Genomic DNA, 23706 nt, shown 5'->3' on the forward strand with positions numbered 1-23706 from the left:
CCTTCTGTTGTACTGTTCTTTGACCAGAAGGGGAAGTTGTTTCCCTGACTGTGCGAGTGTGACTCATGGCTCATTGATCTCTTTTCTGTCTCCTTGGTTTCACCTACAGTGCAGTGTTGTCTACATAAAAGACCTTCAAATACTTTATGAAATAAACATTTTTTGGAAACTGATAAGGCCAAAGAAGATTAGATATTACTTACATTGCTCTTAACCATTAATTTCAAACATAGACACACAATCACACAACAATTGTATCATGGCTCACAGGAAGGTTGGATGGAAGAAACAGTGGCAGTTGGGAGAGATGTCAACGTATTTTCTAATTGTTACACCATTTATAGATGCATATTTCTCCAAGTTGCTGCGTAGAGGCTTCTTTTCCTCCATTCAGTTTAGGAAGAAACCTTTCACACTGACTGAAGAGAGATTGTGACTTGGATGCCTAGTCCCCCTTCCCAGGGCTTGATTTCTAGTCTTGTGTAACTTGTAGTTAATGAAGTCACACATCTGAGACCAGCAGTGCCTAGCAACCACATTGCTCTTAATTCCCAGAGAGCCTAACATTCTCAGAGCTGGCAAGACAAACTAATAATGGTCTGCTTTAGATTCAGAGACCATCACGAACTTGATTGACATCTTGAAGGAAGTGAGAGGAAGCCAAAGATCCCAAGAGGTAAAGACTGCGATTGTCTTTCACTGCTCTGGCAGGAAAATTTCTCCTCCTGAATGGTCAAGTTACTCCTGAGTTGTCATGACAATCAAAACTCCCTTTAAAAGAAGTTGTTTGAGGAGATCATATTATTCAGTCTAGCGTTCTTTTCTCTCGTTTCCACAATTACTAATTAAATGTTGGGAAAATGTCACTAGAGAAGCAGCATTGCTGGATAAAAAGCCTAGAGAGTGACTTCTCCAGGAAACAGTTATTGGCAGCTTTATAAGGAAGAGAAATTTATTTTTGTTTCCTGCCAATAAAAACAATATTTTGTCAATTGTGGAAAAATTTGTCAATACCAGAATGTATAAAGAAGAAAAGAACACTTGCATTATCTCACTCTTTAGAAATACTTTATCACTTTGATATGTTCCTGCTCAGCCTTTTTGTATGTGCATATATGTCTTTTACATTGAGATTATACTGTCTGTACAATTTTGAATTCTGATGGCTTTTCCACCAAACATTATATCAGAAATGTCTTCCCACATTACATGCTTTTAGGAAACATAATTTTTAATCACTGAGTAATATTCTGAATAACTGGAGATATCATAAATGTATTTGATTCCCTTATTGTTGGATATTTATATTACTTCTAGTATTTTTGTTATTATAAATAACATTGCAATAAAAAATTGGGGGACATAAATATTTGCCTGAATTTTTCCTGGAGGCAGATTTTGGACTTACTTGTTCAAGGAGTATAAATACTTTAAGTCATTCTGGCAAATATTTATTATTCAGGCTTGACAGACATTCATTTCAACTTTCTAACTTGTCCTATGATTTAGCATTTATTATTAGAAAGATTTGTATGTCCCTATGTCATTAGACTTCCATATATTAGGCAGTTCATTGGTACTATTTAGAGATATGTGTGTGCATGTGCCTGAATGTATGTGTACATGTAATGACAGCCAGTGTTTGTGAAACTGTTTTTCATGAAACATTAGTCCTGTGAGGTGTTAAAGCATGTGCTGAGGGGCAAAAATAGCTTATGCTCAAATAATGCATGAGTACTGTTCTCACTGCTCTTTACATTTTCTCCACCAAACTACTCACCCATGGCTAATACCAGCACCAAATGAGCATCAATGAATTACATGGAACTGAAACAGTCAGATTCTCTGGTTTAATACAAGCAAACAACTGTGCCACGGGCCTGACAATTCTGCCTTTCAAATACGGAATGATTTTCAGAGTCTATAGAAAGTCTGATGGCAAACAAAAGTTTTAATGCTCTCTGCCTCATCTTGTGTGGACAGAAACATGGGATGAAGATAAATGTGTGTGAAAGCTTCTGCCCTTTCGTGTCACAGAAGGGAATGTGGCCCACTGAGATTAACTGGCTCCAATTCCAAAGGCCTGGGGACTTTTGTTGAGATACAGAGACTCTCAGGGTGTTTTCTTCATATTCCTTTTCACGTATTAACTAGGAAAGAACCACAACTCCACCTAAAGTAAGACAGATATTAATCAGTGGTTTCACAATTATGTTTTCCCACATAGTAGAAGGGATTTTCATTCTATGCAGATAGGAGAGAAGATCAAGGGTGCTGTCTGTTAATTAGAGAAGTTTTTTTGTCATTTAGTAATATTTTAACCTCTTTTTGTTTCTCTGAAATGATGCAGTTGTACATATTTTGATGTGAGCATACTTAGGTGTCTGTTATAGTTCAATGGTTAGAAAAGGTGGCTGTTGGCAGCTATGATATTCTTATTTCTTTCCTCAGGGGACCAGTTGGATGCATTGTTCTTGGTTATTTACGAAAATTTTACATTCATGGTGGCTGCCAAGAAATGAAGGACATAATTATTTACCGAGAAAACCTATTGAATACTTGTGACTCATATTGTTTTATACTTCCTCAAAGGAAAAGATGACTATTCACTAAATAATTTAATATTATACTCACTATAAAAAAATACCATAAAATTAATCAGATCTTTGTTTTAACCAGCCATACTTCTTACTTATTTAAGATACATTTACATTAGCTGTAGAACCTGAAAATAAAATTTTTTTGCAATGCAAATTAAATTCTAGGAAGCTCAGGCATCAGGGAATAACAAGGAGGTGAATAGAAGTGCCATAAAAAGGAAAACTATAGTAGAGATGATGGAAAGTTCTCAGAGAAAAAATATAGGAAAGGGAATTATGCTCAAAATTTTAGGAGGTTCTTCTCTTCACAGGAATGAGATTAGTTTCCCTTTAATTTTCACTATTGATCCTATATCTGCTTTTTGGAGCTCCATGGAATTGGTCTAATTCATCACCCAATAATAGCCCTTCATCTATTAGAACAGCCATCATTATTTCCAAGAGTGCCTAGTGTTGTCCATTCACATTTGCATTCACATATTTCTTGCAATATCATGTACACATACATATAAAATTTGTCGTGTATATTTGTATACACTCTCAGTACTACATGCTTTTAGCCAAATGATATTGTTTTTAAGTAATTATTCTTGGAAATAATTTTTAAGCCTTGGTCAAATCTTCCCTTTTCTCTTTTGGCCCTTCTTAGTAATTAGGAGGACATAGATGTATTTACATGTTTCCACCCACTGCTGAGAGTCAAGGTGTAGTTATAGGAATCTGGAATAAAAATTCTCCGAAAGGCCCTTTTTCTCTGATGGCCCCTGGAAACCAAACTGTTAACCCTCCTCCTCAGTCCTGACAGGCATCTTGACTCATGAGGTCCCCTTCTGGTATTTGAGAACTGCCAGGATCCAACACCATTATCACCTCTGTTGGGTTTACCTATTTTTAGAAATGCCTGAATACCCAGCATAGAGATATAATGCAAGATATGCTTCTTTGTAAATCCTTCTACATATGTGGGCAATTCAGTTCCCAGAGGCTCAGGTAATAATTATGGTTTTGGGGAGGCCCAGCCCTATCAAGTAGGGATCAACTCTCCTCTCCCCTACCCACTGCTCCCATTTTCTTGTACTAAACTCATTCACAATTTTCAGACATCTCTGGATTTTATAAGACTGCAACTGGTGCGGATCTTTAAGACAGGTAGTTTTTGAAGGAAATTTTAGCTCCTAACACCTTTTTGAAGTTAAATAATACATGTAAGGCACAGAGATTGTTTTTGAATAATTTATGCATAAATATTCAAAAGGAAGAGCTCATTTGCATCAGAAGTAGAGGTCAGTGATAGCTCTAACACCAGTGAATTTAAAAATTATTAAGAAATTACCAAGAGAAGACATATTTACATTTTGAGAAATGGAATTTAGAGAATCAAGGTGTTTGGGTCAATTTTATGTGATTGCAGTTATCACTCTACTGTAATCTCTAAGTAACTCTATGTACAAAATATTGAGAAGGCTGAATATGTAGCCCAACTTAAAAGAAAAAAGGACACTTATGTAAGGATGTATCAATGGCAACCTTGTAGCACCAATGGCAACTTCCTTACTGACTCTTGGATGTATGGTTTTTAGTGGTAAGCTAATTTTCTTCACTCGTGGGAACCGTGAAGGTAGTTCTCAAGATATCTTGGTCCTGCTCCTAGAAGTCTGGCAGTCATGGGAGAGGCTGCGATGAAAAGAAGTTAAGACCACAGATCATGGAGCCAGACTGGATTCAAATACTGGTTCAGTTACACATTAGTTGCAAGTCTTTGGACACATAACTTAGGCTCACATTCATTTAAAAATAGTGCTAATAATAGTCCCTATCTCACAGGGTTTTGTTATGAGAAGTTGATGGGTTGATATTTGTAAATTACTACAATATTGCCTGTAGTTAGTGCTATACAGACATTTACAAAATAAAATAAAATGAGAAACTTTTTGTCTGAAACAGCTGTGAGTGTGATGACCTGTTGCTTCCATATGATAACATAAAGACGTTTTCTCTAGTTTTGTGTTCAAGTTGGCAAGTGCGATTTTGTATTATAGCTTAAATATGTTCCACTGAGTTATAACCACTGGGAAAAAGTTCTTCTCTTGGTCTCATTATTACATCAAGGAAGAAACTGACAGAGAAGAGATTCAACGGACAGTGTTTAAGAGAGCTGAGGTTTGGCTTAGAGACACCAGAATACGTGTTTGAAAATTAAAGACTAATATATATTGAGTATTTTTTGAGGGGGGCAGGAGATTTTATGGTGCCAATACCCAATCTGATTATTTTTAACTGGTTATATGAATAAACTAAGTAACTAAATTGACTTGGTTATTTGGGGGATATGTAGATAACTAATCTCAGAAAATGTTATAATCAGCCAGTCCAACAGCAGGGTTGGAAATAGATATAAGAATTTTTTTTTTTTTGTGCAGTGCACGTGCCTCTCACTGTTGTGGCCTCTCCCGTTGTGGAGCACAGGCTCCGGATGCGCAGGCTCAGCGGTCATGGCTCATGGGCCGAGCCGCTCCGCGGCATGTGGGATCTTCCCGGACCGGGGCACGAACCCATGTCCCCTGCATCGGCAGGCGGACTCTCAACCACTGTGCCACCAAGGAAGCCCAGATATAAGAAATTTAAAAATCAAATTCTGTCTTGAATATCTAGAGTAGTGATTTCCATTTCAAGGTTTTGTAATTTATAATATTTAGATCTGCAATAAAAATATAAATACAACCTTTTAGAAAGATATGGATAGAAAGTGGGGGGAAATGTGTGCTGCAAGTCTGAGGCATGAGGAAAAGCTATTGGAGATCTTGTATACTTAGCATTTTCTACATAAAACATTGCCTTTAAATTATATTGACCTTCTCTCAAAGGTACATGTACTTTGAGGAGTGATCCATAGCAGTGATGATCTAAGCCTCTTTTTACTTTGCAAGTAAGGAATTTTTTCTTTCTCATAAGGTCTACAGAGCCTCACTTTTTAAATTAAACATGCTTCATCAGCCTTGAAAAACAGTACACTCAAGAGAAATGAAGGAGGTCAGAGAAGGGGTAAAAACAAAAGAAAAAAGAAACACAACAAAATAACTACACTTATACCAAAAACAAAACAAACACAAACAAGAGACCAATAAAATTCGATTCATTAGACTTTGTGTTTCTACTCTTCACAATGACCATACAAGGAATGGGATATGTGATAATTAAGAAACAAACTAATGAGAATTAGTAGAATATAGTCCTGGCCCTGAAAAAAGAAATCTAATGTAGTCAAGGAGGGTGGCATACAAAATTAAGAGTGCCCTGTGATACATTCTGCAATAAAGCTACATACCAGGGACCAGGATAACCACAGAGAACCGAGCTAGGCTTTATAGGGGAGGAAGTATTTGAGCTGGACCTTATAAGATGATGTATATCAGGAATAGGTAGAAAAAGGGAAGGATATGTACACAGGATAGAGATGCAAAGAGAGCTGGATATATGTGAATGAGGATTGGCTCAGTTTTTAAGTAAGGCAGAGGCTGGGAGGGTAATGGAATATGTGGCTGGTAAGGTAGGATGGGGGTAGAGTATAAATGGTTATGTATTACCATACTAAAAAATTTAAAACTTATCCTAGAGGCAGTGGGAAGGCCATAGAAGTTTCTTATCACATAATTATGTGGTAGAAAGAAGTTCAAGTTGTAGAGAATTAACTGGTATTTTCCCTATAATGCCTCTCAGACTTTTAAGGTGGCCATGTTTGTTTCAAAAAATGTTTTTCATACTTAAACTGCCAAAGAGCATAATAGGGTATTGTTTGCAGGCTGCATTTGAAAAGATCATTTAAGATAATTTTACACATGTGTAAATATAGATTTTTTTTCTTTACTCAATACTAAGAAAAATGGGACTCCCCTGGCAGCACAGTGGTTAAGAATCCTCCTGCCAATGCAGGGGACATGGGTTCGAGCCCTGGTCCGGGAAGATCCCACATGCCGCAGAGTAACTAAGCCCGTGTGCCACAACTACTGAGCCTGCGCTCTGGAGCCTGCACTCTGGAGCCTGAGAGCCACAACTACTGAGCCTGCGTGCCACAACTACTGAAGCCCATGTGCCTAGAGCCTGTGCTCCGCAACAAGAGAAGCCACCACAATAAGAAGCCCATGCACCGCAACCAAGAGTAGCCCCTCCTCTCTGCAACTGGAGAAAACCAGCTCCCAGTGGTGAAGACCCAACACAGCCAAAAATAAATAAATAAGTAAATAAATAAATTTATTTAAAAAATACAAAGAAAAGTGATGTTGGTAGTTTTCTAAAATTTTCTAATTTAAAAAGGTACGTTATAAATAAGTTCAGATATATTCAAGGAACTTTTTATCTACTTTTTAAAACATTTGCTTTTTTTTCTAGAAGAAGAAAATATTGTTTATCTATCTTTGCCAAATCTCTTAGAACTCTAAGACGAGAAAAATGATAATTCATTTCCTTCCTACTGACTATTGTACTAACATCCTGACATTTCTTCTTGCATCATTTGGTTTTAGCAATCCGTGATTAATAAGAATCCTACAAGCTTCTTTGCCAAGATGAAATTATAAGTTTTGATTCATTTCAGGAGTAAGTAGGTAGGGAGTTAGACTTACGTTTTCATCCTGTCTCCATTTACCTGAGTTTTACTTATGGCAAACCATAAGTCCTTTATTGTATCCTTTATTGTATCCTAAGTAATTCTCCATAGCTGTGCAATTGAGCTTATAGCTAAGTTCAAGTCTTTTTCTGATCTGCCAATGGCTCTTATTTGATGATGCTTATGTCATCATTTTAAGGCAGTTCCAAAGCAATCGAGAAGTTGGTGATCCTATTAGAAGATATCACCTGACTATCTAGAGTTCACAGGACAATGATTTAAAGGAATAGTAGCGCTATACATAGATTTCTGTTAATTATAGACTATCAGGGTATCATATTCAAGGTTGAGCAAATATCTCATGATATGAATGCAAAATATGACTCAGAAAAAAATGCAAAAGAAAGGGTAATTAGTGAATTACTTTTTCCCCTGAAAAATTTTTAATCAACTTTTTCAAGATATAATTTACGTACACAATAAAATTCACTAATTTTAAGTTCATGGTTAGATGAGTTGAAAAATGCATATGCTTGTGTAAGCACCACCAAAATCAACCTAGTGAACATTTACCTCACCTCAAGTCATTCTTTCATGCATCTTTTCACTTACATGTCTACTTTCAGTTCTAGTCAACCACTATAACTAATCACTATAGATTAAATTTACCTTTTCTAGAATTCCCTTTAAATGGAACCATAGGATGCATACTCTTTTTTTTTTTTTTTTTCGTGTGTGTGTGTGGTACGTGGGCCTCTCACTGCTGTGGTCTCTCCCGTTGCGGAGCACAGGCTCCGGATGCGCAGGCTCAGCGGCCATGGCTCACGGGCCCAGCTGCTCCGCGGCATGTGGGGTCTTCCCGGAACGGGGCATGAACCCGTGTCGCCTGCATCGGCAGGCGGACTCTCAACCACTGCGCCACCAGGGAAGCCCGATGCATACTCTTTTGAGTCCAGCTTCTTTTACTTGGTCTATTTTTGAGATTCATCCACGTGTGTATCAATAGCTTCTTCCTATTTATTGCTGGGTAGTATTCAATTTTATGGATATACAAAAATATGTTTACCTATTCACTTATTAATAGATATTTGGGTTACTTCAAGTTTACCATTACAAATAAATCCACTATGAACATGCACGTATAATTCTTTGTGTGGGCACAAGGTTTCATTTTTCTTGTGTGAATACCTAGTAGTGGAATTGCTTATCATCTGGTGTTTGTTTAATTTTGTGAAAAACCACCAAATTATTTTCTAAGGTAGTTGTACCATTTTATGCTTCCAGAAATGTGTGAGAGTTCCAGTTGCTCCACATCCTTCACAATATTTGCCATTATCAATATTTTTAATGTTAGTTATTCTAATATGTAGTGATATTGTATTTTTAAATTTGCATTTCTCTGAAGGCAAATAATATTGAGTGTGTTTTTAAATGCTTACTGGTCATTTATATTTGCCTGCTTTTCAGTTAGGTAGTTTGTCTTTATATATATACATATATATATGTATATATATAAATATATATATATTTATATATATACATATATATATGTATATATACACATATATATGTGTATATATATATGTCTTCCTGCTAATATGAACTACATCCATTGATTTTCCAATATTAACCCACATGTACATTCCTAAATGGGATTAATCCCATTTAGTTATGATTTTATCCTTTTTAATTATTATAATTTTATTTGCATATATTTTAAAAAGATATGTTCATCTATGTTTATGAGAACTAATAATCTGAAGTTTTCCTTTTGTATAATGTCTTCTGATTTTGTTATCGTAGTAATACTGGCTTTTGAGTTTAGAACAGCTTTTAATCGATGCCTAGTTTAGACCTACTACTAAGGCATTTTCCTTCCAGAGTTTCTGTTGAATGCCCAGGTATTTAAGGACTCTACTCTTTGGCTAGTATGAACTCAAATATCTCCCAGTCCCATCTGAGCTCTTGTTCAGATCTCAGCCCCCAAGTTGCTTTTTATCTTGACTTGTGGGTTTCTAAACTATGCATCATGACTTCGTATTCGGCAAGAGTGGAGGAGCCCTCTGTGTGTATTTCTGGAGCTCTAGCTCTGTAGTGCTTTCATCTTTTAAAACTCTGCCCTTCAAATTCCAGGCACCCATCTCACTGCACTCAGATCTCTGTCTTCTTAACTCAGTGACATGTCTATGTTTTGCTTAGGATCCCCCTCCCTGCACCATGGCCTGGATAGTGTCTCCAGGTAGAAAGCTGGGAGAGTTGTAGGGACCACCCGATTTGTTTCCCTTTCTTCAGGGATCAACATTCTACACTGCCTGTCGTCTAATGTCTGAACACACTTTTGAATGTATTTTGTCCAGTTTCCTAGTTGTTTACTTGTGAGGGAGTAAGTCCAATTCCCTTTACTCTATCATGCTCAGAGGCAGAAATCCAGTGCCCTACTTTTTGTTGTTGTTTAAAACCAATTGAGTTAAGCACAGTGTCTGATCCTGCACTCTTTGGTTGGAGTGAATGAAACACTGCATGAATGAATAAAGCACTGGGTATTTTTTCAAATTGAGATGCAATATGTGCCTTCTTATTTGAAAGAGGCCATAAATAGGCATCCATTCATCGACTGGATGTTCACTGAATCCAAAACCAGTTTGGTCAAATGACAAGGCTTAGAAACATGACTGAGATCCCTTAAGAACTGGCTATTTATTTAAAGATCCAGATTTTTTTTTTTACAAAATAATGGAAGAGTTTTTCGCTCATATATATTTTAAAAATCTAGTTAGCTTTATTTGAACACCATTTTTTTCCACCTTCAGAAATAGTACATGAATAAAAGCCAGGAACACCCTTAATCTATTTGGATTTATGCAACACAATTTTATATAATTTTAACAGTAGGCTTAAGCTAGGAGTGGAGAGAAGAACTGAGGTCAGTATGCTCTGAAAGAGAAACACTGCCATGTTATTTTATGGGCTCAGAGTATCAACATTTCAATTGATTCAATGAAATATTATAAAGATGAAACTAAAGATTAACATCATGACAGCATACATTTTTCAATCATGATTTTGAATTATGATGAAAATTTGTACTGTTTATCCATACCAGTTTGTCTGTTCCCTTTCATGACTAGTAATAAGCAGTTATAAAATGATAGCTTGAAGTTAGAGTTTAGCCCTCAACCCTAGACTCCTGAAGCAACTTGACCTTTTAGGGAGTCAGACAGTTGACTTTGGCCTCTGATCAACAGAGTATACCAACCACTAGTTATTTTATGTATTAATGACATTGAGGTATAATAAGAATGTAGTTTGAAAATTATTAATGTGCTTTCTTCTTTCACCTTTTTGAATTTAAGACCTTTGCCCTAGTTCCCCAGGGGTAGACATTGCCTGGGACTATATTAGGAACTGATGGTGTAGAATACAAAGAGAAAGACCTAGTTAATATTCACCTTCTGATATGCAAAATAAAATTATGCCACATGTTAGTCTTTCAGATCTTACCATAGACTAAGTTTGAAGGACTCTGTTCACAGTTTTCTCTAACAGTGTAAAGAATACACTCCTTCCTTCTTGACAGGCCTTCTCTGATAGAAGGAAGATGTGACATAAGGGAAACAGAAGAAAGCTCTTTCCCCTCAAGGCTGGTCCAGGTATTTGCATGATGAAGGTTGGAAAGAAAAGAAGATACCAAAGCACTTAGATGTGTTTGTCCCAATTTCCTTTTGGGGCTTTGGTTGTGGTTAAGCTCACAGGCTCACTAAGTTTAGGGGGCTCAAGAAAGGTAGGGCTCTTGACCTCGTACTTGTATGGGTCTCTGAAATGAGGCTACACACATTAAAGTTGGGGAATACTATTGATCGGTTGGATACTTTGAAGTTTATAAATCCTGGGCTGAGTATCAGGACTATTTCAGGAGGCAAGGTGATCCCAACAGCACAGGATGGAGTGGATATCTCAGCCTTGGGCTGGTGGAGGTGGAGCTTTAGACTAAGGAGTTGCAGCCATCAAGGACTAAAACCAGATTGAGTTGGTAACAGATGGCTGATGCTTCCTATGAGTGCTTCTAGAGCTGAAACACTGAATCATGAATTACTGACTCTAAATTGCAACAAAGGAGGCCAGCAGGGCTCATAGTGGCAAGGTGAACAAAGGTTATAGCCCTTTAGGACAGTGGACAGCAGGGAGCACATATCTGAGGATTAGCATGTAGTTATTTCTATCAATTCCAGGGGGACCACAATACTCCCAAGGACACCTGTGCTCTACACTCTACCCTTCTCTACTCATACAGATTCTTTAGAGAAGAAGTTAGGGGGAGGAATAGAGTGTTAGAGACACTGAGAATTTTTATCCAGAGAAAATGAACCCAATACAATTTAATCCTTAATCTGTAGCTTTAACCAGAATTGGTGAGTCAATCATTTTTGCCCTCACTAGGGGGTCAACCGCAGAGATTATTTGTGGATAGGAATTTGTTAAAACAAAATCAAAAAGCTTCATTTCCTCTGCATGTTTAACCTGAATTTAAAAATCACTTTAATTAATGGTTTGTAATGTTGATGTAAATTTTACCCAAATTATCTGAATTAGTTTCATTGAAAATGGAAATCTAAAATGTACAAAATTCTATTTGAAGTACTATGGCAGGTTCAGCACACACATGCATGAGTGCTATCATTTTCTGCCCCTCCTCTACCCTCTGTTCCTTTAATTTCCCAATCATACCCACCATACCATCACTAATTAGTCAAAAAAATTGTTTTGTTTTGTTTTACTGAGACAGGAAACAGGCTGTACAAGTTTTTCAACATGGCACTCTAGGCAGCAACTACTAATTGCTCAAAGTTGGTAGGATAGAAGAAATTTATTTTGCAGCTCTGTACAAAGAGGAACCGAAAGATCTTTAAGATATGGTCTCTGCCTTCAATTGAATAATGAAGAATGTAAATCATGTGTAGAAGTTAACTAGTAAACTAGGTAGTATATGATGTAGGATGTATAAGTGTGGAGTAAATGAATGCTACAGAATTTCACACAAGGAAGAGAAAACTGGAGGTTGGGAAGAGAAAACATGAAGAAATGTTCATCAAAAATGTAGTTCTTCAGGTACACCATAAACGCAATTTGGAGAGATGGAGAAAATAAAGGAGGGAATTTTCTGATATTGTGAGTAGCCCTCAAATTCCCAAGTATACTGGAATAAGCCAAGTATGCATTATAGAAAAGTATGTAAAAGTTTGGGCTCAAAACCTCACTCTACCACTTACCAACTTGTCAACTTGGATGGGTGACCTCAGCTCTTTGAATCCATTTCCTCATCTGTGACAATGTGGATGATAATAACCAAATATTAGTATTTTTGAGGATTAAATGAAATAACTTAAAAGGCACCGAGTTAAGTACCTGGTGCATAGCTCAACAATGTTATTTAACTCTATTTCCTTCCTGTTCATCATTGCCTTTCATCTCCTTTGACTCAGCAAGTTTCTCTTATGGAAGATTTTGTTCCATGTAGAGTCTTCCTATTCCATTATTTCTTTGTATGACACCTTTCTAATTCCTATTATGTTGAAAATTCAGAAAGGATCATTTAAAATAAATGCTTCCTAAAGGAACCACAAAACCAAGAATCTTTAATTTAACTGCCACAGATTTAAATATTCACATTTCACAAGCTCAATAGTTAAAATGGTTGCGTGTACTAGAGACTTTTTTTAAGGACGTTACATTTTCTTATCATCTTTGAATATGGTCATTATATTTTGTTGGCTATTTTCAGTTCAAAATGCACCATGTAGTGTATGGGGATTTAGATACAGGGTAATTTAGCCACATGGCTCCTATCATTACACTGTCTGGGCAGAGAAACCTGAGCTCAGCTGTTCCAGTGCTTGTTTTACTTCTTACTAGGCCTCAGGCTAAAGTGGAGGTGAGGAGTTATGCACATGTGGAATTAATAAAATGTGTTGAGATCAGATTACTATTAATTGTATGATGTAATTCCACATTATCAAATTTTCTGCTGGAAATAAGGGTCTACCTGCATTCTGAACACCTGTATCCTTAAATGATAAAACCGTGTATACAATGTGTTTTGAAGAATGGTCACAGAATTCGGTGACTTGCCAAGAAATGTAACTATCAGTTTATAGCTAAATAGGTATTATGTTCAGATCGATAAGGAGAGAACTTCTCTATCTCTCTATCTCTTTATCTCCCTGTCTCCTTCTGTGTCTCTAATCCCTGCCAAGGATATGGACCCTAAAGGAAATGAGGTAGCTACACAGAGCAAAAACAAGTGCAATATTTTTAGTACGATTTTCCTCTTGCCCCTGGACTCTTTATGCTTCTGACATTCTTGGACTTTTGGGATCCTGCTAGGGTTGGGAAAGAGGCTGAATTTGCTACTTCCTTGCTCTTTTCTACTTAAGTTTAAATCTCATTATTGACAAAAGTAATCTATATGCTTCTGTTTAAGATATTGTTTAAATACATCAGGTTCTTCTGGTTCATTAACCAAATTCAGAGCTAGCAACTACAGGTGGAAAATGGAGTCAATGCCTGAATGTCTCTTAAAAATATCTCTGCATGTGGCTTCCAAATGTCCCAGAATATCTGTTTTCCCAAACCATATTAGACACTTTTCTCTTTTATCAATGTTTGGGGCTTCCTAGGAATTGAAGGATGAGGCTGGCCTACTGAGAGGATGGTACAAGTTATGAACACCACTAAGAATTTGTAATTTGTCAATTGGTTAATGTTAGCTGTCTTTTGAGATCAAATGCTCAGAAAGTTATAGACATTTTGGTCTCTGGGCTCACATGCAGTTTGGGATTTTTTCTCTTGGTATCACTAAGACCAAGACCTTATTCCTGGAATGATTTCAAGTTCATCACATGCTCAGGATGGTTGTAGTTTTAGTAGTATTCACTGGAATAGTGGCTCCCAAGTGCTGGTCTAAAGACAGTGCCTGTCTTAACAAGGGTTCCACTGTTCCAAAGTAAAATGGAAAAAATGTTGGTTTCCCAAATTTATGGGGCAAAATTTTAGGGGTCTATGAAATCTGAAAGTTAGGAAATTATTGTCCTATCCTATACTAGGACAAATGATTAAAAAGATTAAAAGGACCCAACAGCATTTTAACTCACCTATTACAGTAGCTGAAAAAAATAATTAGGGCAAATTCTAAAATCAGCAGCTACTCTGTTCTTTTCTTAGCACAGATTAAGCAAGTAAGATATTCTATAAGTATTAGAATGTCAAATATTGACCAGCAACATTGGTCACTGTCAGGTAGAAAATAAGGTGGAAGGTAAATTAGATCATATTTTATATTTTGTTTATATAAAAATAGAGATAAGTGGCCATGGATAACTCTATATAGAGAAATTCATTGAGAAATCTACCTAGGGGAGGTGAAATCTGGGGAGGGATTTATGACAGTAGTTTTTTTTTTTTTAATTTGATACATTTATATATTGTAATATAATGGCTGAGGTAGCAATATTTATCACATTATATAATTATAGCACAATGTGATTTCCTATATTCATTATACTGTGCATAGATCTTGATGGCTTATTTACTACTTGCTACGTGTGTACCTTTAACACCATCAGTCTTACCCCCACCATCCCATGCTCTGGTAACCACCATTTTACTCTCTGTTTTTTACACGTTTAACTTTTTTAGATTCCACATGTAAATGATATTATACAGTACTTGTCTTTCTCTGTCTGACTCATCTCACTTAGCATAATGTGCTCAAGGTCCATCCACATTGTCACAAATGGGAAGATATATTCCTTTCTCATGACTGAATGATATTCCACTGAGTGTATATTTCACATCATTTTTGTCCATTGACCTGTTGATGGGCATTTGGGTTTCCATATCTTGGTTATTGTGAATAATGCTGCCATCAACATGGGAGTGTGTATTCTGCTCGAATCCTATTTTCATTTGCTTTGGATATATACTCAAAAGTGGAATTGCTGGATTGTATGGTACACCTATTTTTAACTTTTTTGAGGAAACTCCATATTTTTTTCCATAGTGGTTGGACCAATTTATATTCCCATCAACAATGTATAAAATTTCCCTATTTACCACATCCTTATCAGCACTTGTTGTCTCTTGTCATCTTGATAATAGCCATTCTAACAGGTGTGAGGTGATTTCTCATTGTGGTTTTGCATTTTGCTAATAATTAAAGTTGAGTATTTTTCATGTATCTGTTGGTCACTTTGATGTCCTCTTTGGAAAAGTGTCTATTTAGTTCTTATGCCCACTTTTTAAATTGAATTGTCTGTTTTTTTGTTATTGAGTTGACTGAGTTCTCTATTTTTTGGATATCAATCACTTACCAATATATGGTTTGCAAAATTGTACCATTATGTAAGTTTTTTCATTTTGTTAATTGTTTCTTTTGCTGTGCAGAAGCTTATGAGTTTGATGTAATCTTATTTGTTGATTTTTTTTCTTTTGTTGTTTCTGCTTTTGTTGTTATGCCCCCAAAATTATTGCCAAGACCAATATTGATGAGCTTCTTCTTGACATTTTCTTCTAGGAGTTTTATGGGTTCAGGTTTTATGTTTAAGTCTTTGATCCATTTCAAGTTAATTTTTGTAAGTGGTATGAGATAGGGGTCCAATTTAATTGTTCTACATGTGTTTCTCCAGTTTCCCCAGCATTATGAGCTAAAGAGACTATCTTTTCCCAATTAGATATTCTTGGCTCCCTTGTTGAATATTAGTTGGCTAGTGATACCTCCAGCTTTGTTTTTTTTCTTCAAGATTTCTTAGGGATTGCATTGAATCTGTAGATTGCTTTGGCTAGCATGGCCAATTTAACAATGTTAATTCTTCTTATAGATCAACATGGATGCATTTACATTTGTTTGTGTCTTCTTCAACTTCTTTCAGCAAAGTTTAGTGGTTTTCATTGTACATATATTTCACTCCCTTGGTTAAATTTTTCCCTAAATATTTGTTTTTGATGCTATTATAAATTAGATTGTTTTCTTTATTTCTTTGTCAGATGCTTCATAATTAGTGTTAAGGAATGAAATTGATTTTTGTCTGTTGATTTTGTAACATGCCACTTTACTGATATTGCTGACTACTTCCAGAGTTTAAAAACTTATTCTTTGGGTTTTTCTATATATAGGATCATAGGATCATATCATCAGCAAATTACAATTTTAGTTCTTCGTTTTCAATTTGGATGCCTTTATTTCTTTGTCCTGTCTAACTGCTCTAGATAGTACTATATTATCTGAATGGGTGTGGTTGAGAGTGGGCATTTTTGCCTTTTCCCGATCTTAGAGGAGACATTTTCAATTTTTCTCCATTGAGTATAATGTTATCTGTGAGTTTGTCATATATGGCTTTTATTATGTTGAAGTATGTTCCTTCTACACCCACTCTGTTAAGGGTTTTTATCATGAAAGAATGTTGTATTTTGCCAAATGCTTTTTCTTCCTTTTTTCTTAATCTAGCTAAAGGTTTATCAATTCTGCTTCTCTTTTTGAATAACTAGCTCATAGATTTTTGATCCTTTGTATTGTTTTTCCAGCCTTATTCATTTATTTCTGCTTTGATTCTTATTTCCTTCCTTTTACCAACTTTGGGCTTATTAGGTCTTCTTTTTCTAGTTCCTTGGGTTGTAAAGTTAGGTTATTTGAAATCTTTCTAATTTCTTAATATATGCATTATTGCTATAAACTTTCCTCTCAGAACTGCTGCATTCCATAATATTTGACATGATGTGTTTTCATTTTCATTTGTATCAAGATAATTTTTTATTTCCCTTTTGATTTCTTCTTGGAACCAATGGTTCTTTAGAAGTGTGTTGTTTAGTTTCTGTATATTTGTAAATCATCTCATTTTCCTCTTGTTGATTTCTAGTTTCATACCATTGTGGTCAGAGAAGATAGTTAGTATGATTCCAGTTTTCTTAAATTTGCTAATATTTGTTGCATGGCCTGTCATATGATCTATCCTGGAGAATATTCCAAGTTCACTTGAGAAGAATGTGTGCTCTGCTTCTGTTGGATGGAGTGTTCTGTATTTGTCTATTATATTTATTTGTTCTAAAATGTATTTCAATTCCAATGGTTCCATTGCTTTTCTGTCTGGATTATCTGTCCATTGCTGATAGTAGGGTATTGAAGTTCCTTACAATTATTGTATTTTTTTCTACTTGCCCTTAAGATCTATTATTAATTGCTTGATATATTTCAGTGCCTTGGTGTTGGGAGCATATATATTTATGATTGTTATACCTTCTTGATGTATTGACTCCTTTATCATTAGGTAATGACCTTCCTTGTCTCCTGTTAGCCTTTTTGGCTTGAAGTCTATTTTGTTTGATATAAGCATGGCTATGCCCATCTTCTTTTTATTTCTGTTTGCTGAGAATATCTTCTTTCATCTTTTCACTTTAAGCCTGTGTGTTTCTTTAGAGGTGAAATGAGTCTCCTGTAGGCAGCATATAGTTGGACCTTGTTTTTTAATCTGTCCAGTCATGATGTCTTTGATTGGTGAGTTCAATCTATTTATATTTAGGGTGATTATTGATATGTAAGGATTTACTACTGTCATTTTATCTTTTGTGTTCTAGTTATCTTGTCTCTTCATTGTTTTCTTTTTCCTTCTGTTTCTGTCTACCTTTGTAAGTTGGTGGTTTTCTATGATGAAAAACCATCTTTCCTTTTCTATGTTTCGTGTCTCTGCTCTAGATTTTTGCTTTGTGGTTGCTATGAAGTTTACATAAAACATCTCATAGATAAAATAGCACTTTTCCTGCTGATAGCAATATATTTTTTTTCATCTATACAGGTTTTACCCTTTTGCTCTTCCCCTTTTATATTTATTTTTTTGACTTTTTTTTTTAACATCTTTATTGGAGTATAATTGTTTTACAATGGTGTGTTAGTTTCTGCTTCATAACAAAGTGAATCAGTTATACATATACATATGTTCCCATATCTCTTCCCTCTTGCATCTCCCTCCCTCCCACCCTCCCTATCCCACTGCTCTAGGTGGTCACAAACCACTGAGCTGATCTTCCTGTGCTATGCGGCTGCTTCCCACTAGCTATCTATTTTACGTTTGGCAGTGTATATATGCAGAGTGAAGTAAGAAAGAGAAAAACAAATACCGTATGCTAACACATATATATGGAATCTAAGAAAAAAAAAAAGGTCATGAAGTACCTAGGGGTAAGACGGGAATAAAGACACAGACCTACTAGAGCATGGACTTGAGGATATGGGGAGGTGGAAGGGTAAGCCGTGACAAAGTGAGAGAGTGACATGGACATATATACAGTACCCTTTTATATTTTTGATGTCACAAATTATCTCTTTTTATACTGTGATTTCATTATCAAGTTGTAGTAGCTATAGTAGTTGTAGTTGAAGAGCTCCTTTTAACATTTCTTATAAGGCTGGTCTAGTGTTGGTGAACTCACTCAGCTTTTGTTTGTCTGTGAAAGCCTTTATTTCTCCTTCATATCTGTAAGGTAACTCTGCTGGATAGAGTATTCTTAGTGGGTAGTTTTTATCTTTCAATATTTTGAGTATGTTATTCCATTCTCTCCTGGCTTGTAGAGTTTTTGCTGAGAAATCTCTGATAGCCTAATGGGAGTATCTTTGTAAGTTACTGTTTTTTCCCCCTGACTGCTTTAAAATTTTTTTTTATTATTATTACTGATCTTTAACAGTTTTAATATAATATGTCTTGGAGAAGGTCTTTTTCCCTTGAGATAATACAGTGTTCTATTATCCTCATGGACTTGTATATCCAGTTCCTTCCCCAGCTTTGGGAAGTTCTCAGCTATTATGTCTTTAAATAAGCTCTCAGTTCCCTTCCTCTCTTCTCCTTCTGGGATACTGATTATTCTTCTGTTGCCTTACCTAATGGAATCAGATAGTTTTCATAGGGTTTCTTCACTTAAAAAAAAATCTTAGCTCTTCCACCTGTACTATTTCTATATGTCTATCCTTGAGCTCACTAATTCTCTCTTCCATATGACCTGCTTTATTTCCAATGCATCCTAATGCATTCTTCATCTCATTTTTTGAGTTCTTCAGTGGCAGAATTTCTGTTTGGTTCTTTTTTAGGATTCCAATTTCTTTGGTTAAGTACTCCTTCTGTTCATTAATTTTATTCCTAAGATTGCCTTTCTTGAGTTTTCTTGTAGATCATTGAATTTCTTCATAATAGCCACTTTTAAATTCCTTATCAGTTAGATCACAATATTCCATGTCTTTGGATTCTACTGCTAGAAAATTGTCATCTTCTTTTGTGATAACTTATTATTGTGACTTTTTATGGTGTTTGATGAACAGTGCCTCTGCCACCACATTTGAAGTAGTAAACACCTTTCTTATTAAGGCAAGGCTTTGTTTACTTTGATTCTAGTAATTCATTAGGTTGATAGTTATCTGCCTTTTGTTTTCCAGAAGGTGGTGATATAGCACAAGTTTTTGGTTTCTCTTATAGTTGCTGACTAAGGTTGGGAGCCTGAACATAAAAAAAAAACAAACTAAGGGTGGCAGCAGAGTCGGGGGAGGAGGTGTGAGGAGATGTGTACTTAGCATTTATGGCTTTGGATGTACCCATGTCCTGGTAGGGGAATCCTCAAGTGAGAGGGTCCCAGAGGATTGTGGGCAGTCCTGTTGCCTCCAGGGGACAGACAGCAGGAGACACTTTCTATCAGCTCTCTGTGTCTGCATACTTCCCTCTTCCTTCCCTTCCCCCAGTCACTCAGGTCTCCCTTTTGAGAGAGAAACTGGTCCCTCCATCTGTAGCACATATGGCCAGGCAAACCCTCCCTCACCACCTTCACCTTCTGCTTCCTCTGCCAGAAAAGTTGTACTGCCTTCTCTGCTATCACAGCCTCTGTTGCTGCAGGCTCCACTTCCTCCATCGTCCAATCTCCCACTTTCAGACAGATGAATATCCATCTCTTGGGTGTCCTAGTGTGTTGTGCAGTTTCTTCCCCCTTTAACCCCCACCTCCATTTGTGGCTGTCTGATTAGTTGTGAAGCAAAGAGGAGAGAAAAAAGGAATGACTCAAATCACCATGATGCTGACATCACTCTCCTCACAGTAATTAATTGATAGATTCAGGTATGTCTCTGTCATCATTGACTCATCAGTCAGCATGTGTTGAGGGCATAACATTTACTGAGAATTCTGTCATCTCTATGTTGCTTTTGATTCACTTACTCTGTTACACATCAGCCTGTGTGTGGTGACTGCTTATTATTTCCCTAGTGTGACAGACCTGGATATGCTCACTGGACATGACTAAGAGCCAAAGAATCTATGGTTGTCCATTTAGCACAGTCCTGTGATTCTGAACTTCAAAGTCCCAGGTAAAAGCTCTTTACTTATTTTTCTGCTGTTGTGTTTGTTATAGGTTATCCTACACATCCAGGTGACAATTAACTTAGTGCCTAGTTTCCAGGCCTTCTCAAGTAAAGCAACTCACTATTGATAAATCATTCACCAATATATTGTTCAGTTAAGCCTCCTTAGTTCGGTGAGTATAATAATGGTATCATCTTAGACCAAGTTGCATCTCAGGCAGGAAATATCCCTCAGAGCTAAGTAAGTAATTATTTGGCTTTATATTTTTTGTTCTTATAATGACTAATACCAGGTGATGCTTTTAGGTAGCTTGAGATTTATGAAGCACAGTGCCTAAATCTCAATGAATGTAACAGTAGGGGTAAATAACTATACTCTGTACTACTGTATTTGCAAGACACTAAGTGCATTATATATTTCACTTCATGTAAACCTTTTAAAGACTCTGTGAGATGGCTACTACTATTATTATTATCCCCATTTTACAGATGTGTAAACTGAGACATAGAAGGGGTTAAATAATTGTCCAGAATGGCAGTGAGTGGTGGAGCCAATTTCTTTGACTGCTGACTGCAAATACTGAACCTGTTGAGTTGGTTGTTGATGGCAATCATGCAACCATCACATAGAAGGGCAGATTTGTGGCCATTATTACCTTTCTAAGATACAATAAAACAAAGGGCACAAATCTTATTTATTATTGATTTGCTTGTTCTTTCAACTGATTTTTAAATTTAAAAAAATTTTTAAATTTTCACTAAATTTTAGATTCTTTTCCCGTATAGGTCATTACAGAATATTGAGTAGAATTCCCTGTGTTATACAGCAGGTCCTTATTAGTTATTTCTTTTATACATAGTAGTGTGTATATATCAATCCCAATCTCCCAATTTATCCCTGCCCCCTTAACCCCCTGGTAGCCATAAATTTGTTTTCTGCATCTGTGACTCTATTTGTTTCATAAATAAGTTCATTTGTACCATTTTATTTTTAGATTCCACATATAAGTGATATCATATGATATTTGTCTTTCTCTGTCTGGCTTACTTTACTCAGTATGACAATCTCAGTATTAGGCAGGATCTAATTTGAAGAGAGGAAAACAGTAGACTGAACGATACAAAACTGCTGTACTACAGAAATGAGTTTCTAACCAGGCATGTGTGTCGTTCCTCCCCTAGTATTTCATCATCCCTGCCATCACCATCATCATCATCACCATCCCACGGTTTTGATGACCACGTGGAGAATTTTCTCCCCAGAGTAAACACTGTATTATTCATTAAAGGCTACTTCCATCTTCCTACATATACTCTTCCACCAAATTTTCTTTTAAATGGAAATTTGTTTCCCAGCATAGGATGAAAGGAGCATTTAACTCTAAATTTCATATAATTTTTCTAAATTTAATTTCTAAATTTCTAAAATTTCTAAATTTTATTTTTAAATTTTCACTAAATTTCAATAAAATCATTAAAACTAAAAAAAACCTTCTGCTATCTTGCTTCTCATTTTATTAAAAAAATCCAAATATAATTCTCTCTCTGTTGTATTTAGTTGAATAATTGTCTTTTTTTTCCTTAGTTTATCTTATTGGCCCCTAGAACACAGTACCTTATGTTCCAGAGGTTTCTTTTCTCCCTTGATTTTGGGACAAAAGACTTATTAATATGTAAGTATTGAATTTTTTTTAGATTGATCAGTAATCTCTGATGGATGTTATAGCAAAATTTAATCGGAACAGAAAAAAATAATGAAGTTTTATTTTTTCATGTTATATAAAGTTTACTTTATTATTAGAAATTTTTTTTTTTTTTTCTGTATGCGGGCCTCTCACCGTTGCGGCCTCTCCCGTTGCGGAGCACAGACTCTGGATGCGCAGGCTCAGCTGCCATGGCTCACGGGCCCAGCCACTCTGCGGCATGTGGGATCCTCCCGGACCGGGGCACGAACCTGTGTCCCCCGCATCGGCAGGCGGACTCTCAACCACTGCGCCACCAGGGAAGCCCTATTCTAGTTTTTTATTCCAATTATTTATAGGACATTTTCACTTGGATGTCCATATCATTTTAAGCTCAACTAGGAGGCAATATAAAGTTATGGTTAATAGCATAACAAAAATAAGTTTAAATTATGATTAAAGTTAAGTTTTCTATAGTAAGATAACTATTAATTGAACAACCACCAAAGTAATTCTCATCGTTAGCTTATATTGTTTCTATCAATAATTTCTTTTCCTAAAAGAAAATGCAAAATGCATGCCAACTGTGTTTGAGTCAAAATGAATTTATTTTTGTATCTCTTTCACGTAAATAAATTAACAATGAACTATAAACTCTGAGAAGAGTTGTAGCTACAGCAGTTTGAAGGTTTTTAACCTTTACCTTTTTTGTTTCTTAACATCTTTATTGGAGTATAATTGCTTTACAATTGTGTGTTAGTTTCTGCTTTATAACAAAGTGAATCAGTTATACGTATACATATATCTCCATATCTCTTCCCTCTTGCATCTCCCTCCCTCCCACCCTCCCTATCCCACCCCTCTAGGTGGTCATAAAGCACAAGCTGATCTCCCTCTGCTATGCGACTGTTTCCCACTAGCTATCTATTTTACATTTGTTAACCTTTACCTTTTATTCTGGCATAAAAACTTCAAGCACCTCTTTACCAGGGAAACCTTTACAAAAGTGTTTATCAGCTTCAGCCTCTTCCAGGTTCTTGATAGAATGAGGTACAAGGCAAGGGTCTAAACTTGAAAATACCCATGTCCTAGCTTATTGGAGGAGCTGATGACCTAGTTATCTGGAGTTCTATTTGACTGTGTTCAGAAGATTGTGTGAAAGAGGAAGACTGGACACATTGGAGTCTGACAGTTGTTGCCTCTGGTGACCCTACACTAAGACTCTTAAGTGATCAGATCACAAGAGCTGCTCCTTATTATCTCTAACAGTGTTATGCCTATCTGGACATAAAGAGTTAGCTCACTCGAGCTTTTGGGGCTGTTCTAGTTGGGGATCAATGAGGAGAGATAATTTTAGACATAGCAATGAGGCACCACTAAAATTAACCTCTGGCTCTGTCCCAGGGAATCAGTGACAGAATCCTAGAGAAGAGCATGGTG

The 23706-nt window shown here is 36.2% G+C and overlaps 1 protein-coding gene across 1 annotated transcript in view; it reads left to right on the forward strand.

The window, feature by feature from the left end:
* Positions 1-23706, forward strand: part of ARHGAP24 (Rho GTPase activating protein 24) — a 771185-nt gene that overhangs the window by 131743 nt on the left and 615736 nt on the right. The window contains exons 2-3 of the mRNA XM_067736519.1: positions 20490-20590; positions 22170-22257. The gene's annotated coding sequence lies outside the window, so the exon portion shown is untranslated. The remainder of the gene's footprint in view (positions 1-20489; positions 20591-22169; positions 22258-23706) is intronic.

Source organism: Pseudorca crassidens, chromosome 4, assembly GCF_039906515.1.
Source record: "Pseudorca crassidens isolate mPseCra1 chromosome 4, mPseCra1.hap1, whole genome shotgun sequence".
Taxonomy (NCBI): Eukaryota; Metazoa; Chordata; class Mammalia; order Artiodactyla; family Delphinidae; genus Pseudorca; species Pseudorca crassidens.